Raw genomic sequence first — 18,973 nt, 5'->3', positions numbered from 1 at the left:
CCCTGGGCCGTTATGAGAACCTTTCCGGGCCACGAATCCACAGAATCTGCCAGACAGACATATTAGGCTCCACACTCTGTCACCATCCTCATCTCTACCAACTGCACATCTGTATTGGACCCTTTACACCCACATTTAGTAGGTAGGCTGACTCTATGTGATCCCATTTTAGTATATGGCCCTCCTCTCTGTCACCCCTCCTTATAGATAGCTTCCTTATGTTGCCCCCCCCCCCCCCGCTGTCCCCCTTATAGATGCCCCCCCATGTTGTCCCCTTATAGATGGTCCCCTATGTTGCCCCCCCTATAGATGGCCCCCTCTTCCCCTATATTGTCCCCTTATAGATGGCCCCCTCTTCCCCTTTATTGTCCCCTTATAGATGTTCCCCTCTCCCCCAATGTTGTACGTTTATATCCCCCTCTCCCCCTATGTTGTCCCCCTCTCCCCCTATGTTCTCCCCTTATAGATGGCCTGCTCTCCCCCTATGGTGTCCCCCCCTTATAGATGGCCCTCTCTCTCCCCCCCCCTTATAGATGTCCCCCTCCCCCCCTTCCTTATAGATGGTCCCTCTCTCCCCCCTCCCTTATAGATGCCCCCCTCTCCCCCCTCCCTTATAGATGCCCCCCTCTCCCCCCCTTCCTTATAGATGTCCCCCTCCCCCTTCCTTATAGATGCCCCCTTCTCTTCTCCCCCCATTCCTTATAGATGCCCCCTTCTCTTCTCCCCCCCTTCCTTATAGATGCCCCCTTCTCTCCCCCCCCCCTTCCTTATAGATGCCCCCCTCTCCCCCCCTTCCTTATAGATGCCCCCTTCTCCCCCCCCCCCTTCCTTATAGATGTCCCCTTCTCTTCCCCCCCTTCCATATAGATGCCCCCCTCTCCCCCCCCTTCCTTATAGATGCCCCCCTCTCTTCCCCCCCTTCCTTATAGATGCCCCCTTCTCTTCCCCCCCCCTTCCTTATAGATGCCCCCTTCTCTTCCCCCCCTTCCATATAGATGCCCCCCTCTCTTCCCCCCCTTCCATATAGATGCCCCCCTCTCTTCTCCCCCCTTCCTTATAGATGCCCCCCTCTCTCCCCCCCCTTCCTTATAGATGCCCCCTTCTCTCCCCCCCTTCCTTATAGTTGCCCCCTTCTCTCACCCCCCCCCCTTCCTTATAGATGCCCCCCTCTCTTCCCCCCCCCCTTCCTTATAGATGCCCCCTTCCGAGGAAAGTAAGTTTAAAAAAAAGAAAAAAACTCACCTAACAACACGCTCCCCCGTCGAGCCTTTTTCCTGTCACCCCCTGTCTGATGCGCGGCTGCCGTCTGATGCCGCGTCCTAGCCCCGGCAGCGCGTGTATCATAGAGTTCTGTGTGGGCCTGTGGCCGCGACTTCCGGCACACGTCTCTGTGCAGGAAGTTGAACCGCAGCACAAGCCTACACAGAACTCTATGATACACGCGCTGCCGGGGCTAGGACGCGGCATCAGACGGCAGCCGCGCATCAGACAGGGGGTGACAGGAGCGCTGTGGACCGGTCCCGTGCTCCTCCTGGCCCAGTGACTCCTTTTCCCTATGGTTGGGGAAAGGAGTCTCCGGGTCGGGAGGAGCACGGGACCGGCCCCCGGCTACAGCACCCGGGAGGCATGCTCAGCCGCCGGGTGCTGCAGGATATGTAAGCTCCAGGGGCCCGCGTCACGGGCCCCTGATGCGGCGGGGCCCCGTAGCAGGCTGGCTGCTACGGCGGTAGTTCCGCCAGTGAGTATAGCAATCAGTATGTGGTGTATAATGTATAGTAACTGTATAACCCTGATTACACAGCAGCTGGATATGTGATATATAAGTTACTGTACAGTATAGCAGCATGTGGTATATAATGTATAGTAACCGTATAACCCTGATAACACAGCAGCTGGATATGTGATATATAAGTTACTGTACAGTATAGCAGCATGTGGTATATAATGTATAGTAACTGTATAACCCTGATAACACAGCAGCTGGATATGTGATATATAAGTTACTGTACAGTATAGCAGCATGTGGTATATAATGTATAGTAACTGTATAACCCTGATAACACAGCAGCTGGATATGTGATATATAAGTTACTGTACAGTATAGCAGCATGTGGTGTATAATGTATAGTAACTGTATAACCCTGATAACACAGCAGATGGATATGTGATATATAAGTTACTGTACAGTATAGCAGCATGTGGTGTATAATGTATAGTAACTGTATCACCCTGATAACACAGCAGCTGGATATGTGATCTATAAGTTACTGTACAGTATAGCAATCAGCATGTGGTATATAATGTATAGTAACTGTATCACCCTGATTACACAGCAGCTGGATATGTGATATATAAGTTACTGTACAGTATAGCAGCATGTGGTGTATAATGTATAGTAACTGTATAACCCTGATAACACAGCAGCAGTTTCTAGATACAGGATGGAGCTGCAGATCCCCATAATGCAGTAGTGTAGTACAACAGGCTAGAATAGAGAAGGAGGGCTGCTGTCAGAGGTCTGTGTGGTCACATGACAGCAATGGGGAAGGGGGGGTGTTCAGTATGGACCAATCAGGAAGCGAGAATCACAGAGCTGTGCAGGAAGACAGTGACAGAAACTTTATGTAAGTGCAGGCACATTATAGCAGCAGTGTGTAAAGCTGAGTGTGAGTGTAGGCACATTATAGCAGCAGTGTGTAAAGCTGAGTGTGAGTGTAGGCACATTATAGCAGCAGTGTGTATAGCTGAGTGTGAGTGTAGGCACATTATAGCAGCAGTGTGTAAAGCTGAGTGTGAGTGCAGGCACATTATAGCAGCAGTGTGTATAGCTGAGTGTGAGTGCAGGAACATTATAGCAGCAGTGTGTATAGCTGAGTGTGAGTGCAGGAACATTGTAGCAGGGTTGAAGGGGATAGGAAACACAAGGACTGAAAGACTGCAGGGAGCATGAAGGAATGAGCAGGACATATGTGAGCACAGTATAGCAGCGCTCTCTGTATGGGAAGAGAGGGGCTACAGCTATGGAAAAATTACCTCCACAGTCCTGTTTCCTGATGTCTACAGGGCTGTAGACCCCGCTATGCAGACCATGCCCCTCCCCCACTCCCCCTCCCATCCAGTACAGGGAGCTCTTAAACCAAAGCAATGCTCTTACACCAAGTTACAATTTTGGAAAACTGTGAGCTCTTCTTGCAAAATGCTCTTAATCCAAGTTACTCTTAAACCAAGGTACTACTGTATATAGGTGCTGTTTTGTACATTGGTGCTATAAATGTCACAGTAATTGAATAGAACTAACCATGTAATCATGTAATAATTGTCCTGACTCCTGTTTTTAACACGTCTTTTTGTGTATATGTTTTTTATGGGACTACAGGTTGTTGTGAATAACTAATAAATTAATATGGATGTTAAAAAAATTTTTGGTGGATTATTTATAGGGTTATTATAGGAAAATAATCACTTATAACACATTTTAGACACATTTTGGAAATGTCCTGCCCGTGAAATATAATTTTTTTAAATCCCCAAGTGCCTTTTTATTTTTTTTATCCTGTTGTCCTTGGTTACGACCACCTTAGGACATCTACTGATGGTCAGACACACTCAGTTTAACTGCACATGGCTTGTTAGTGTCTATTATGTATGTAGACAAGGGGGGCACTGCTACATGGTAACAGTTCAGAGGGCAAACCAGGAAGTGATGAGATCCATGGAGGAGAAGAACTGTGCAGTGTGTTATGTTATGGTAACAGTTCAGAGGGCAAACCAGGAAGTGATAAGATCCATGGAGGAGAAGAACTGTGCAGTGTGTTATGTTATGGTAACTGTTCAGAGAGGAAGCCAGGAAGTGATGAGATCCATGGAGGAGAAGAACTGTGCAGTGTGTTATGTTATGGTAACTGTTCAGAGAGGAAGCCAGGAAGTGATGAGATCCATGGAGGAGAAGAACTGTACAGTGCAGTGTGCTATTTTATCTATAAAGTAGCACATTTGTACTCCTTTACATATATGTCTGATAGACACATCTAAAGGGTCCAGTCACACATACAGGATCTGCAGCAGATCTCTCTGATCACAACACATGCATGCTTGGCCAAGCCAAGAGTACATGTGAATGGTCAGATATGGCCCGTCTCTCTGAAGATCCCATAGAATTACATTGCTCCACCTGCAGATACTAGGCCCTTTGTGTGTCCATAACAGTTATATTTGCTGGGAATATATGGTGTTAGGTGTATATTATTCTACAGCACATAACTGACCCCACACAGGTGGATATAGGAGTGGACAGAGCGGGGGACGTTCAGCTACTGTATCTCTTCTCCATGTCTGGCTGCAGGCGATCTCTAAGTCTGGATTCCCAACATCCATATTTATTTCATGTGACTGACACAGAGGAATGCCTGCCGGCTGCCGGATCATCACCTACTGATCCTTCCCAGACTGAGGTGACCCAGTCAAGGACCGCTAGTGCTTAGTCAGTGCAGTTCCCATGCTGACCATGCAGGACAGAACGCCGCTCCCCAAACGTGTTGTTTTTGTGTTATTTCATGAATAACGTAAGAATGGAAAAAGTCGCCTGTGACTCAGGGGGGAAACCGGACCGCAGTCTCTCTGGAAAGACCCTTCAACTCCTACTGTTTCCTGATATAAAAATTTTAGTTTTTTTTTTAATAAAAAATAAAAAAAGATATATATTTTTTTTTGTTTGCTTCACTCAAGCTGCAGTACCAGACACGGCCTGTAGATAAGTGTGGCGCTGTCCTGGTGGGGGGGAGAGCATCCCCTATTTTCTACATTTTTTATTTTAATAGGTGACAAATATTAAAACCAAATTCTGTTTTTCAGCAAACTGTTACAGATTATGGAAGGAGGACGAGCTCTTCTCTACCGGAGATCATCAATAGTAAGAAACGGTCATTAAAGGCAATGTCTGATTTTTCTAAAGAATTTTTCTCTATTCACAATCCATATAAATCTAGTCATTTACCTGAAATGTTTTGTTTTTGACTCTGCCAGTATATGACCTGTTCCACCTATCTATCTATCTTGAAAATGGTGGCGAGATGCCGCTGAAATGTTGCGCCCTGATGTTTTGCATTATGCTTTAAAAAAATAAATTACAGATACTCAGGAGTGCTGTGGACTCTCTATTATATATCCATCATCCAGTCTGTGGTCAAGACCAAGATCTTCTGGCACCTATCTATATATCTATCTATCTATTATCTATCTATCTATCTATCTATCTATCTATCTATCTATCTATCTATTATCTATCTATCTATCTATCTATCTATCTATCTATCTATCTATCTATCTATCTCCTATCTATCTATCTCCTATCTATCTCCTATCTATCTATCTATCTATCTCCTATCTATCTATCTATCTATCTATCTATCTATCTTCTATCTATCTATCTCCTATCTATCTATCTCCTATCTATCTATCTATCTATCTATCTATCTATCTATCTCCTATCTATCTATCTATCATATATCTATCTCCTATCTATCTATCTATCTATCTATCTATCTATCTATCTATCTATCTATCTCCTATCTATCTATCTATCTATCTATCTATCTATCTATCTATCTATCTCCTATCTATCTCCTATCTATCTATCTATCTATCTATCTATCTCCTATCTATCTATCTATCTCCTATCTATCTATCTATCTATCTATCTATCTATCTCCTATCTATCTATCTATCTATCTATCTCCTATCTATCTATCTATCTATCTATCTATCTATCTATCTATCTATCTATCTATCTCCTATCTATCTATCTATCTATCTATCTACTATCTATCTCCTATCTATCTATCTATCTATCTATCTATCTATCTATCTATCTATCTATCTCCTATCTATCTATCTATCTATCTACTATCTATCTCCTATCTATCTATCTATCTTCTATCTATCTATCTATCTATCTCCTATCTATCTATCTATCTCCTATCTATCTATCTATCTATCTCCTATCTATCTATCTATCTATCTATCTCCTATCTATCTATCTATCTATCTATCTGCTCGTCTATCTCTATAGTTGTCATCTTACAATACACTTAGATTGGTAAGTAGTCACACAGCGGTGGCGGCTATGGGGCATTCTTCCCTTATCCCGCGGATCTGTTATCATCCGGAGTGTTTACCCGCCAGATTAACCTCACAAAGTATTTCTCTATTTTAAGCAATTTTCAATGAAAGTCTCTTACTCCGATGACTCCAAGTTTTTGTCTGACTTAAAACAACATGACCCTCTCTGAGCTTCTGGAGGAATCCGGAGCTCTGACAGCTGCCGCTCCATCTCTGCATTGTTTGAGAGTTTCTTCATACCAGTCTGACCACTCTGCCGGAGAGTCACCTGCGCCCATAGACGTCCCCTAAGCTCCTGGGACTATCTCATCCCTACTGCCCCCAGGTACTATGTGCGGGGTAGAATGAAGGAGGGGTTATCCAGGCGTACAATAAATATCTTCCAGAAACAGCGCCTCTCCTGTCCTGAGTTTGGCTGCAGTTTTGCAGCTCAGTTCCATTGAAGTCAATGGAGCTGAATTATAATACCACACACAACCTGAGGACAGGGGTGGCGCTGTTTTTACAACAAAAAAGTTGCTGTGTTTTCTCTAATCTTGGAATATGCCTTTAAGGTGAAAATTGAATGTGAATACTGGACAAGGGTGTACACATCATAGAGGAAAACAATGCAGCTGCTTTGGGGCCCCTGGAGAAAGGGGGCCCAGCTCTAGTTGGATACTGGAAGGCAAGAATGGATCGGCAATTAGTCCAAAGTACGATCTTCAGTGGTTAAACCAGACCCTGCCACTAGAAAAAACACAACTAACTGCTTGCAAAAACAGAACCACCCCTGTCCTCAGGTTGTGTGCGGTATTACAAATAAGCTCCATTCACTTTAAAGGGGTACTCCTTTCGAATCAACTGGTTTCAGAAAGTTATACAGATTTGTAATCTACTTCTATTTAAAAAAAATCTCAAATCTTCCAGCATTTATCAGCTGCTGTATGTCCTGCAGGAAGTGGTGTATTCTCTCCAGTCTGACACAGTGCTCTCTGCTGCCACCTCTGTCCATGTCAGGAACTGTCCAGAGCAGGAGAGGTTTTCTATGGGGATTTGCTGCTGCTCTGGACAGTTCCTGACATGGACAGAGGTGGCAGCAGAGAGCACTGTGTGACACTGGAGAGAATACACTTCCTGCGGTACTGGAAGACGAGTTTTTTTTTTTTAAATAAAATTAAATTACAAATCTAGATAACTTTCTGAAACCAGTTGATTTGAAAGAAAAAAATAAAATAAAAGTGAGCTGCAAAACCCATGAAAGCAGCCATGTTGTTCTAAGCCCGGACAATCCCTTTAAGGGAGGCCCTTTTTGATCTAGACCTGTCCGCATATAGGCTAATACCGTAACATAAGCGCTCACCAACGAAGCGTGTCAGCAAGCTGTAAATCTTAGCAGGGACGTTATAGGTCCGTCAAGGACAGGCCGCGAACTAGCTGATAATCCAGGTGGAGGGAACGGCGGCGCGGACGTACAATGTACAAAGACCATCAGATCTATAAAGTCTCAGATGCGAGAGTCTGTTAATCCTAAATACCATCGCGGGGCTCTTGAAAGCAGACGGGGTTGAATAATTTCTCTGTCTTACGCACGTCGCTGACACGGCCTCAGAGGCAGCTCGGCTGTAATTGCTCGGTAACAAGAGCCTCATTGATTCGGTAACATTTCACAGAGAGCGAGGAGCGAGCCCGAGGAAAGCGCTTATACGACGTGCAAATGACCTCACACTGAGAGCTCTTGTAATGTCGCCCTCAGACAGCGCACCCAGAAGACGCTCACAGACCGATACAATATTGAGGGACGTGATGACAGATTCCAGTTTGGTTCGGGTTTGGGAGGGAACGTGATTTAGGCTCCGAATAAATGCACCTAAGGTAACCCGTCCGTGATGTGTTCTTAAAGGTCACGAAGCAGCACCAGCGCTGAAAGGGTCCGAGGTAATAACAAAAAATACTAATAAAGTAATAAAGTATAAAGTAATGTATGCCATAGTACTGAGATAGAAGTGCAGGTTCACTTTAAGAAGGGCAGTCTGGCTGTGTGGTCTGGAGCCCCTCCTATAAGAGCAATCTGGCTATGTAGTATGGAGCCCCCTATAATAGCAGTCTAGCTGTATAGTCTGGTGCCCCCCTATTATAGCAGTCTGGCTATGTAGTATGGAGCCCCCTATAATAGCAGTCTGGCTGTATAGTCTTGTGCCCCCCTATTACAGCAGTCTGACTGTGCGGTCTGGAGCCTCCTATAAGAGCAGTCTGTGAAGTCTGGACCTCCCTCTATAACAGCAGTCTGGCTGTGTAGTCTAAAACCATGAAACCCCCTATAACAGCAGTCTGGCTGTGTACTCTGTGCCGCCCCCTATAACAGCAGTCTGTGTAGTCTGGACCTCCTCCAATAACAGCATTCTTGCTGTGTGGTCTGTACCTCCCCCTAAAACAGCAGTCTGTGTAGTCTGGACTGCCCCCTATAACAGCAGTCTGTGTAGTCTGGACCGCCCCCTATAACAGCAGTCTGTGTAGTCTGGACCACCCCCTATAACAGCAGTCTGGCGTATAGTCTGGAGCCCCCTATAACAGCAGTCTGTCTGGGTATTCTGGACCACCCCCTATAACAACAATCTGGCTGTGTAGTCTGGAGCTCCCTATAACAGCAGTCTGGCTGTGCGGTCTGGAGCCCAGGGGCGGGCTGGGCCGGGGGGCAGGGTGGCATATGCCCCCCGGGCCGGTCCCCCCAGGACACTTAAGGGCCGCAGAGGCCGGATATTAATTTGGTCGCTCTGCCTCTTTAAGGCTCCCGGAAGTAGCGGCCGCGGCACTGTGACGCTGTCTCTCTCTCTCTCACACTTCTCTTCATTGGTGGTGCAGGCAGCCTGCTGCATCAGGGAGTGAAGAGAAGTGCACTGCCCATGAAGGAGGGAGAGGAGGACGCCGGCCGGGAGAGGAGCCGCCCACTGCCAGGACTGGTATCTGGGGAGGGGGTCTGGGGGGGTCACTGTATAGTACTGGGGTCTGTAAGCTGTAAGACACCACCACTATACAGTAGCCTAGGGCTGGCTGGAGCAGAGGACACTCACCTTCCTGTCCGGTCAGCCAGCTGATTCTGCAGTGTGATTAGCCGGGCCTGCTCCTCTCTGCTCTGGTCAGACCTGATTAGAAGAGGCCAGAGCAGCAGAGAAGCGTGGACCTGCTAGTAAGTATATTGGGGAGGAGGAGGAGGGGGGCATTGTGCTTTATTCTACAACATGTGACTCTTCAGTTCTTGCATGACTACAACTCCCATTATACCTGGGTGGCAGGACATGATGAGAGTTGTAGTTTGGTAACAGCTGAGGAGCCACTTGTTAGGAAGCAATCATTTAGGGGTACAGTTTATTTAGTAGTGTTCTCCAACATGTGACTCCTCAGTGCAAAACTATAACTCCCATCATGCCCTGGTGGCAGGAGATAATAGGGATGGTAGTTTAGGAACAGCAGGAGGGTCACATGTTGGAGAACACTTCACTAAATAAACTGTACCCCTAAATAATTGCTTCCTAACAGTAGCTCCTCAGCTGTTACCAAACTACAACTCCCACCATGCCCTGCTGGCCAGATATAATGGGGGTTCTAGTTTAGGAACAGCAGGAGGGTCACATATTGGAAACACCACACTAAATAAACAGTACCCATAAATCATTGCTTCCCAACCAGTGGCTCCTCAGCTGTTACTAAACTACAACTCTCATCATGCCTTGCCACCAGGGTACAATGGGAGGTGTAGTTTTGCCACTGGTAGGGAAACAATAATTGAGGGGGGGGCAGTTTAATAAGTATAGTGTTCTCCAACATGTGACCCTCCAGCCGCTACAAGAATAGAACTCCCATCATGTCCTGCTGACATAATGGAGGTTGTAGTTTAGGAACAGCTGAGGGGCCACTGGTTGGAAAACAATGATTTAGGGGGGACAGTGGTACAGTACATTAGAGAGGACAGTGGTACAGTACATTAGAGAGGACAGTGTTACAGTACATTAGAGAGGACAGTGGTACAGTACATTAGAGGGGACAGTGGTACAGTACATTAGAGAGGATAGTGGTACAGTACATTAGAGAGGACAGTGTTACAGTACATTAGCGAGGACAGTGGTACAGTACATTAGAGGGGACAGTGGTACAGTACATTAGAGAGGATAGTGGTACAGTACATTAGAGAGGACAGTGGTACAGTACATTAGAGAGGACAGTGGTACAGTACATTAGAGAGGACAGTGGCACAGTACATTAGAGAGGACATTGGTACAGTACATTAGAGAGGATAGTGGTACAGTACATTAGAGAGGACAGTGGTACAGTACATTAGAGAGGACAGTGGTACAGTACATTAGAGAGGACAGTGGCACAGTACATTAGAGAGGACATTGGTACAGTACATTAGAGAGGATAGTGGTACAGTACATTAGAGAGGACAGTGGTACAGTACATTAGAGAGGACAGTGGTACAGTACATTAGAGGGGACATTGGTACAGTACATTAGAGGGGGCAGTGGTACAGTACATTAGAGAGGACAGTGGTACAGTACATTAGAGAGGACATTGGTACAGTACATAAGAGGACAGTGGTACAGTACATTAGAGGGGACAGTGGTACAGTACATTAGAGAGGACAGTGGTACAGTACATTAGAGAGGACATTGGTACAGTACATTAGAGAGGATAGTGGTACATTAGAGAGGACAGTGGTACAGTACATTAGAGAGGACAGTGGTACAGTACATTAGAGGGGACAGTGGTACAGTACATTAGAGGGGACAGTGGTACAGTACATTAGAGAGGACATTGGTACAGTACATTAGAGGACAGTGGTACAGTACATTAGAGGAGGCAGTGGTACAGTACATTAGAGGAGGCAGTGGTACAGTACATTAGAGGAGGCAGTGGTACAGTACATTAGAGGGGACAGTGGTACAGTACATTAGAGAGGACAGTGGTACAGTACATTACAGAGGACATTGGTACAGTACATTAGAGGGGGCAGTGGTACAGTACATTAGAGGGGACAGTGGTACAGTACATTAGAGAGGTCAGTGGTACAGTACATTAGAGAGGACAGTGGTACAGTACATTAGAGAGGACAGTGGTACAGTACATTAGAGAGGACAGTGGTACAGGACATTAGAGGGGACAGTGGTACAGTACATTAGAGAGGACAGTGGTACAGTACATTAGAGGGGACAGTGGTACAGTACATTAGAGGGGACAGTGGTACAGTACATTAGAGAGGACAGTGGTACAGTACATTAGAGAGGACAGTGGTACAGGACATTAGAGGGGACAGTGGTACAGTACATTAGAGGGGGCAGTGGCACAGTACATTAGAGGGGGCAGTGGTACAGGACATTAGAGGGGACAGTGGTACAGTACATTAAAGGGGGCAGTGGCACAGTACATTAGAGAGGACATTGGTACAGTACATTAGAGAGGACAGTGGTACAGTACATTAGAGAGGACAGTGGTACAGTACATTAGAGGGGACAGTGGTACAGTACATTAGAGAGGACAGTGGTACAGTACATTAGAGAGGACAGTGGTACAGGACATTAGAGGGGACAGTGGTACAGTACATTAGAGAGGACAGTGGTACAGTACATTAGAGGGGACAGTGGTACAGTACATTAGAGGGGACAGTGGTACAGTACATTAGAGGGGACAGTGGTACAGGACATTAGAGGACAGTGGTACAGTACATTAGAGAGGACATTGGTACAGTACATTAGAGAGGACATTGGTACAGTACATTAGAGAGGACATTGGTACAGTACATTAGAGAGGACAGTGGTACAGTACATTAGATAGGACAGTGGTACAGTGCATTAGAGAGGACAGTGGTACAGTACATTAGAGGGGACAGTGGTACAGTACATTAGAGGAGGCAGTGGTACAGTACATTAGAGAGGACAGTGGTACAGTACATTAGAGAGGACAGTGGTACAGTACATTAGAGAGGACAGTGGTACAGTACATTAGAGGGGGCAGTGGTACAGTGCATTAGAGAGGACAGTGGTACAGTACATTAGAGACAGTACATTAGAGAGGACTTTGGCACAGTACATTAGAGAGGACAGTGGCACAGTACATTAGAAAGGACAGTGTTACAGTACATTAGAGGGGACAGTGGTACAGTACATTAGAGGGGACAGTGGTACAGTACATTAGAGAGGACAGTGGTACAGTACATTAGAGAGGACAGTGGTACAGTACATTAGAGAGGACATTGGTACAGTACATTAGAGGACATTGGTACAGTACATTAGAGGACAGTGGTACAGTACATTACGGAGGACAGTGGTACAGTACATTAGAGGGGACATTGGTACAGTACATTAGAGGGGGCAGTGGTACAGTACATTAGAGAGGACAGTGGTACAGTACATTAGAGAGGACATTGGTACAGTACATTAGAGGACAGTGGTACAGTACATTACGGAGGACAGTGGTACAGTACATTAGAGGGGACAGTGGTACAGTACATTAGAGAGGACAGTGGTACAGTACATTAGAAAGGACAGTGTTACAGTACATTAGAGGGGACAGTGGTACAGTACATTAGAGAGGACAGTGGTACAGTACATTAGAGAGGACAGTGGTACAGTACATTAGAGGGGACAGTGGTACAGTACATTAGAGAGGACATTGGTACAGTACATTAGAGGACATTGGTACAGTACATTAGAGGACAGTGGTACAGTACATTAGAGGGGACATTGGTACAGTACATTAGAGGGGGCAGTGGTACAGTACATTAGAGAGGACAGTGGTACAGTACATTAGAGAGGACAGTGGTACAGTACATTAGAGAGGACAGCGGTACAGTACATTAGAGAGGACAGCGGTACAGTACATTAGATAGGACAGTGGTACAGTACATTAGAGAGGACAGTGGTACAGTACATTAGAGAGGACAGTGGCACAGTACATTAGAGGGGACAGTGGAACAGTACATTGGAGGGCATAGGTTATATAGTTTATTAAGTAAGCAGTGGCAAACTACATTGTGGGCACAGTATAACACGGGGACAGTGGCACTATTTAATATAAACACAGTTAATAAGAGGCACAGTTTATCCAAGGGGGCGGTGGTACAGTTCATTAGGACAAAGGGGTACCATTTATTTAGCACAAAGGGGGGGCTAACTGCAGATGGAAGCACAAAGTGAGGGCAAAAAGTGAGGGCACAACTACAGAGGGCAAAGAGAGGGAGCACAACTACAGATGGGGCACAAAGAGGGGGTCTCATTACAGATGAGGGCACAAAGAAGGGGTCTTACTACAGATGAGGACACAATGATGGATCCTAACTACAGATACAGGCATAAAGAAGGGATCTAAGTATAGAAAGAAGCACAGAAAAGGGAAACGACTACAGATTGGTCTTCAAAGAAGTCTCTTCTACTGTTTAAGGGCACTATGATAGAGAGTTTGTATAGAGGTGGTTAAAGGTGCTGTAAAAGTAAGGTCCTGAAGATGTTTGTCTGGCAGATGATGCTGTGATGATTTGTGGTTGGAAGAAGTCTTCATGATGGAAAAGAAAAGGAAACCTGACCGACTCTGATCAGAGAAGACGTCACCTGTGAGTCACTGGATGTGTCTGCACTGTACTTACACCTCTATTTGTTTGGGGGAATATTGGCCCCTGTGTGGTGAAGTGTAGTACCAGTATAGTAGTAATGCTTGTGGAGTGACGGTATTATTAAGGAACCATTTATAATGTAGTTACTGTGTGATTATAGTATGTGGTCATGGTGTGGGGGTATTATTGGTCCCTTTTATAGCAGTATTATTGGTTATATTAGTATACAGGGTTTGGTCAGTAATAGTATGATGTCCATGTCCATACCAGGTACAATCCAATCCAGAGCAGATTGAACTCTGGCCTTATATAAAAATCCTGGGCCAGGGGAACATAAAAAAGAATCTATACTTACTCAACCCCGTGCCCCTGCAGCACAGGGTCACCAGCTCTCTCACAGCTGCTGTTATCCTGTTCCTCACGTTCCTGCATTGTCATGTTCCGGCGGGAAGTACCCACTTGCCCCAGTGCGTGACATTGCAGGACCAGGAGCTGCAGGATGCCGGTCTGTGAGCAGAGACGCTGTACTGCGGGGGCACAGGGACAGGTAAATATGGATTCTTTATTATGTTCCCCTCACCCCCTGCCTGCTTGGGATGTTTAGGTTCAGCAACAGTTCTCCTTTAAGTATATGTGCCCTGACGATTGTCCGCTACTCATGGGCCACTGCTGTGTGCTTGCCCCCCAGGCCAAAGTTTGCCAGCCAGCCCCTGCTGGAGCCCCCTATCACAGTAGTCTGGCTGTGGAGTCTGGAGCCCCCCAGTAACAGCAGTCTAGCTGTGGAGTCTGTACCCCTCCCCCTATAAGAGCAGTCTGGCTGTGTAGTCTGGAGCCCCCTATAATAGCAGTCTGGCTGTGTAGTCTGGAGCCCCCTATAATAGCAGTCTGGCTGTGCCTACTGGAGCATCCTATAAAAGCAGTCTATCTGTATAGTCTGGGGCCCCCTATAATAGCAGTCTGGCTGTGTAGTCTGGAGCCCCCCTATAACAGCTGTCTGGCTGTATAGTCTGGAGCCCCCTATAACAGCAGTCTGGCTGTGTAGTCTGGAGCCCCCTTAAATCAGCTGCCTGGCTGTATAGTCTGGACCTCCCCCTATAACAGCAGTCTGGCTGTGTGGTTTGTACCTCCCCCTATAACAGCAGTCTGTGTAGTCTGGACCGCCCCCTATAACAGCAGTCTGTGTAGTCTGGACCGCCCCCTATAACAGCAGTCTGCCGTATAGTCTGGAGCCCCCTATAACAGCAGTCTGGCATATAGTCTGGAGCCCCCTATAACAGCAGTCTGTGTATTCTGGACGGCACCCTATAACAGCAGTCTGGCTGTGTAGTCTGGAGCCCCCATAAATCAGCAGTCTGGCTGTATAGTCTGGAGCCCCCTATAACAGCAGCCTGGCTGTGTGGTTTGTACCTCCCCCTATAACAGCAGTCTGGCTGTGTAGTCCGGACAGACCCCTAAATTTTCCACTGCCAGGACAGTTATTGATACTCCCTGGCTGTGTCAGGCTGTAACCAATGAAGTGAAGATCAATGCAGTACAGATGTACTACATTGATCTGTATGAGTAGTCTGATGCTTGCTCATACAGTACCCTAGTAAGCATAAAAAAAACTTACTGAAAATTGAAATCATCCCATTTCTAAATAAAAATGTAAACAAACACATCTGGTATCTCCACATGTGGAAATGTCCGATATGTTAAAATATAACGTTATAAGGGATAAGCGCAACTGGAGCATGCTCAAGTCCAATCGTGGAAAAGTTGGATGCCGCCCTAAGGAGTCCTGAAAACATGGATACAGTCTATGGCCTATGGTTGTATCCATGTTCCCAGACTCTCTAGGGCTGCATCCAACTTCTCCACCCACGGTAATCAAATTCCGAACGATTGGACATGAGCATGATCCAGTTAGGCTCATCTCTACAGCCATCTTAAAGGGATCCTGTCACCGCTCCTGACCTGTCTGTGTTAGTAAATCCTTGTATTTCCCATGAAATAAGAATCCTAGATCACCAATCCTTATAGCTGTGTGATGTGCCGATCCTCCGTTATTCTTACTAGAAATATCTGACTCCATAACCAATTGGGTGTTACCAGCTGGGGGCGTGTCCCTACACTCTAGCACTGTGAGCTCTGATTGGATAGTGTCAGACAGTGAAGAGACACGCCCCCAGCTGGTAACACCCACTTGGTTATGGAGTCATAGATTTATAGTAAGAATAACAGAGGAGCGGCACATCACACAGCTATAAGGATTGGTGATCTAGGATTGTTATTTCATGGGGAATAAAAAGATTTACTAACACAGACAGGTCAAGAGCGGTGACAGGATCCCTTTAAGATGGCTGTAGAGATGAGCGCAACTGGATCATGCTCAAGCCCAGTCGGTTGGCATTTGATTACCGTGGGTGGAGAAGTTGGGTATAGCGGTGACAGGATCCCTTTAAGGTTACAGTGGATCTCAGGGCGAATATATCAAACCAGTGATGTAATGTCACATATAGAAATACTCAGAGACGATTGACATGCTTGGTTGGCAGCTATCCCGGACAGCTGACGGGCAGCAGCTAAGACGCTCCGACATATAAGAGGCCCCAATCCTTCTCTAAGCTGCAGACTGGAGACTGACTAAAAGGCTGCAGAGTTTACCCAGCTCCTGACTGTTTAACAAAGGGATTTAGGCTTTATCAGAGATGGGAGAACAATGGCTAAAGCGCTTCCATTAGGGACTCCTTCCATTAGGCCGCTCCTGGTCATTGTCACAATACACAGGTCTGTTTAACCTCTTGTTGCCTGAAAGGTAATGTAACATGTATGCAGAGTCAGGGCAAGATCCTACAATGTGTCCACAAAGTTGTACATGATGATTTATGACATCTGGACATGTCTACAGGGTTCTTACTTATGATGCATACTATATATATATATATATACACACTCACCGGCCACTTTATTAGGTACACCTGTCCAACTGCACGTTACCATTTAATTTCTAATCAGCCAATCACATGGCGGCAACTCAGTGCATTTAGGCATGTAGAAATGGTCAAGACAATCTCCTGCAGTTCAAACCGAGCATCAGTATGGGGAAGAAAGGTGATTTGAGGCCTTTGAACGTGGCATGGTTGTTGGTGCCAGAAGGGCTGGTCTGAGTATTTCAGAAACTGCTGATCTACTGGGATTTTCACGCACAACCATCTCTAGGGTTTTCAGAGAATGGTCCGAAAAAGAAAAAACATCCAGTGAGCGGCCGTTCTGTGGGCGGAAATGCCTTGTTGATGCCAGAGGTCAGAGGAGAATGGGCAGACTGGTTCCAGCTGATAGAAAGGCAACAGTGACTCAAATAGCAAACCGTTACAACCAAGGTAGGCAGAAGAGCATCTCTGAACGCACAGTACCTCCAACTCTGAGGCAGATGGGCTACAGCAGCAGAAGACCACACCGGGGGCCACTCCGCTCAGCTAAGAACAGGAAACTGAGGCTACAATTTGCACAAGCTCATCGAAATTGGACAGTAGAAGATTGGAAAAACGTTGCCTGGTCTGATGAGTCTCGATTTCTGCTGCGACATTCGGATGGTAGGGTCAGAATTTGGCATCAACAACATGAAAGCATGGATCCATCCTGCCTTGTATCAACGGTTCAGGCTGCTGGTGGTGGTGTCATGGTGTGGGGAATATTTTCTTGGCACTCTTTGGGCCCCTTGGTACCAATTGAGCATCGTTGCAACGCCACAGCCTACCTGAGTATTGTTGCTGACCGTGTCCATCCCTTTATGACCACAATGGACCCAACATCTGATGGCTACTTTCAGCAGGATAATGCGCCATGTCATAAAGCTAGAATCATCTCAGACTGGTTTCTTGAACATGACAATGAGGTCACTGTACTCCAATGGCCTCCACAGTCACCAGATCTCAATCCAATAGAGCATCTTTGGGATGTGGTGGAAGGGGAGATTGGCATCATGGATGTGCAGCCGACAAATCTGCGGCAACTGTGTGATACCATCATGTCAATAGGGACCAAAATCTCTGAGGAAGCTTCCAGCACCTTGTTGAATCTATGCCACCAAGAATTGAGACAGTTCTGAAGGCAAAAGGGGGTCCAACCCGTTACTAGCATGGTGTACCTAATAAAGTGGCCGGTGAGTGTATGTGTGTGTGTATATATATATATATATATATATATATATATATATATATATATATATATATAAATATATATACCCCCAACCCCATCACAGAGATTCAGTTAAAAGGGGTACTCCGGCAAAAAAAAAAAAATTCTTTTAAATCAGCTGGTATCAGAAAGTAATAGATTTGTAATGTACTTTTATTTAAAAATCTACAATAATAAAAAAGATACTGGTTAAAAAAAATATTAAGGTGTACTCCAAAGATTTTTTTTTCTTATTTTAAATCTGGTTTCAGGAAAAATATAAAGTTTTTGTAATTTACTTCTATTTAAAAATCTCCAGTCTTCCAGTACTTATCAGCTGCTGTTTGTCCTGCAGGAAGTGGTGTATTCTCTCCAGTCTGACACAGTGCTCTCTGCTATCATTTCTGTCCATGTCAGGAACTGTCCAGAGCAGGAGATGTTTTCTATGGGGATTTGCTGCTGCTCTGGACAGTTCCTGACATGGACAGAGGGGGCAGCAGAGAGCACTGAGTCAGACTGGAAAGAATACACCACTTCCTGCAGGACATACAGTAGCTGATAAGTACTGGAAGAATGGAGATTTATTTAAATAGAAGTAAATTACAAAAACTTTATATTTTTCTGAAACCAGATAATTTAAAATAAGAAAAATAAATCTTTGGAATACACCTTATATATATATATATATTTATTTTTTTTTTTTTAACCAGTATCTTTTATTATTATTATTTTGTCTTTTTCCAAACAATTCAATACTCTGCATGCAGCAATATTCAGCTCTCTCTCTGATTACTTGTTTTACAGAGTGTTATTAAAGGGGTATTCCTCCCACCATGGTTATGATTATCCACTGCAATGAAGAAGAGGTTGCTGCTCCATTCGCTGTCTGTGGGACTGAGAAAGATACAAACTCCTCTCCGCACTGTGTAACAAGGAATGAAGGCTCAGGACCCACAGCCTAGCCATATCCTAGGGATAGGTGATAAGTGGGGAACACCCCTTTAAATGTGAAACCTATAGCTGCAGAAACATTGTCAGAGTAAAGGCAGCCACCCTTAGTAGTAGTCAGGCTACTATATAAGGACCCTGATAGACCACAGTCAGACTTATTGGACC

The sequence above is a fragment of the Dendropsophus ebraccatus genome, chromosome 8 (assembly GCF_027789765.1).
Source record: "Dendropsophus ebraccatus isolate aDenEbr1 chromosome 8, aDenEbr1.pat, whole genome shotgun sequence".
NCBI classification, from domain to species: Eukaryota; Metazoa; Chordata; class Amphibia; order Anura; family Hylidae; genus Dendropsophus; species Dendropsophus ebraccatus.
Note: the sequence above shows the minus strand (reverse complement) of the source record.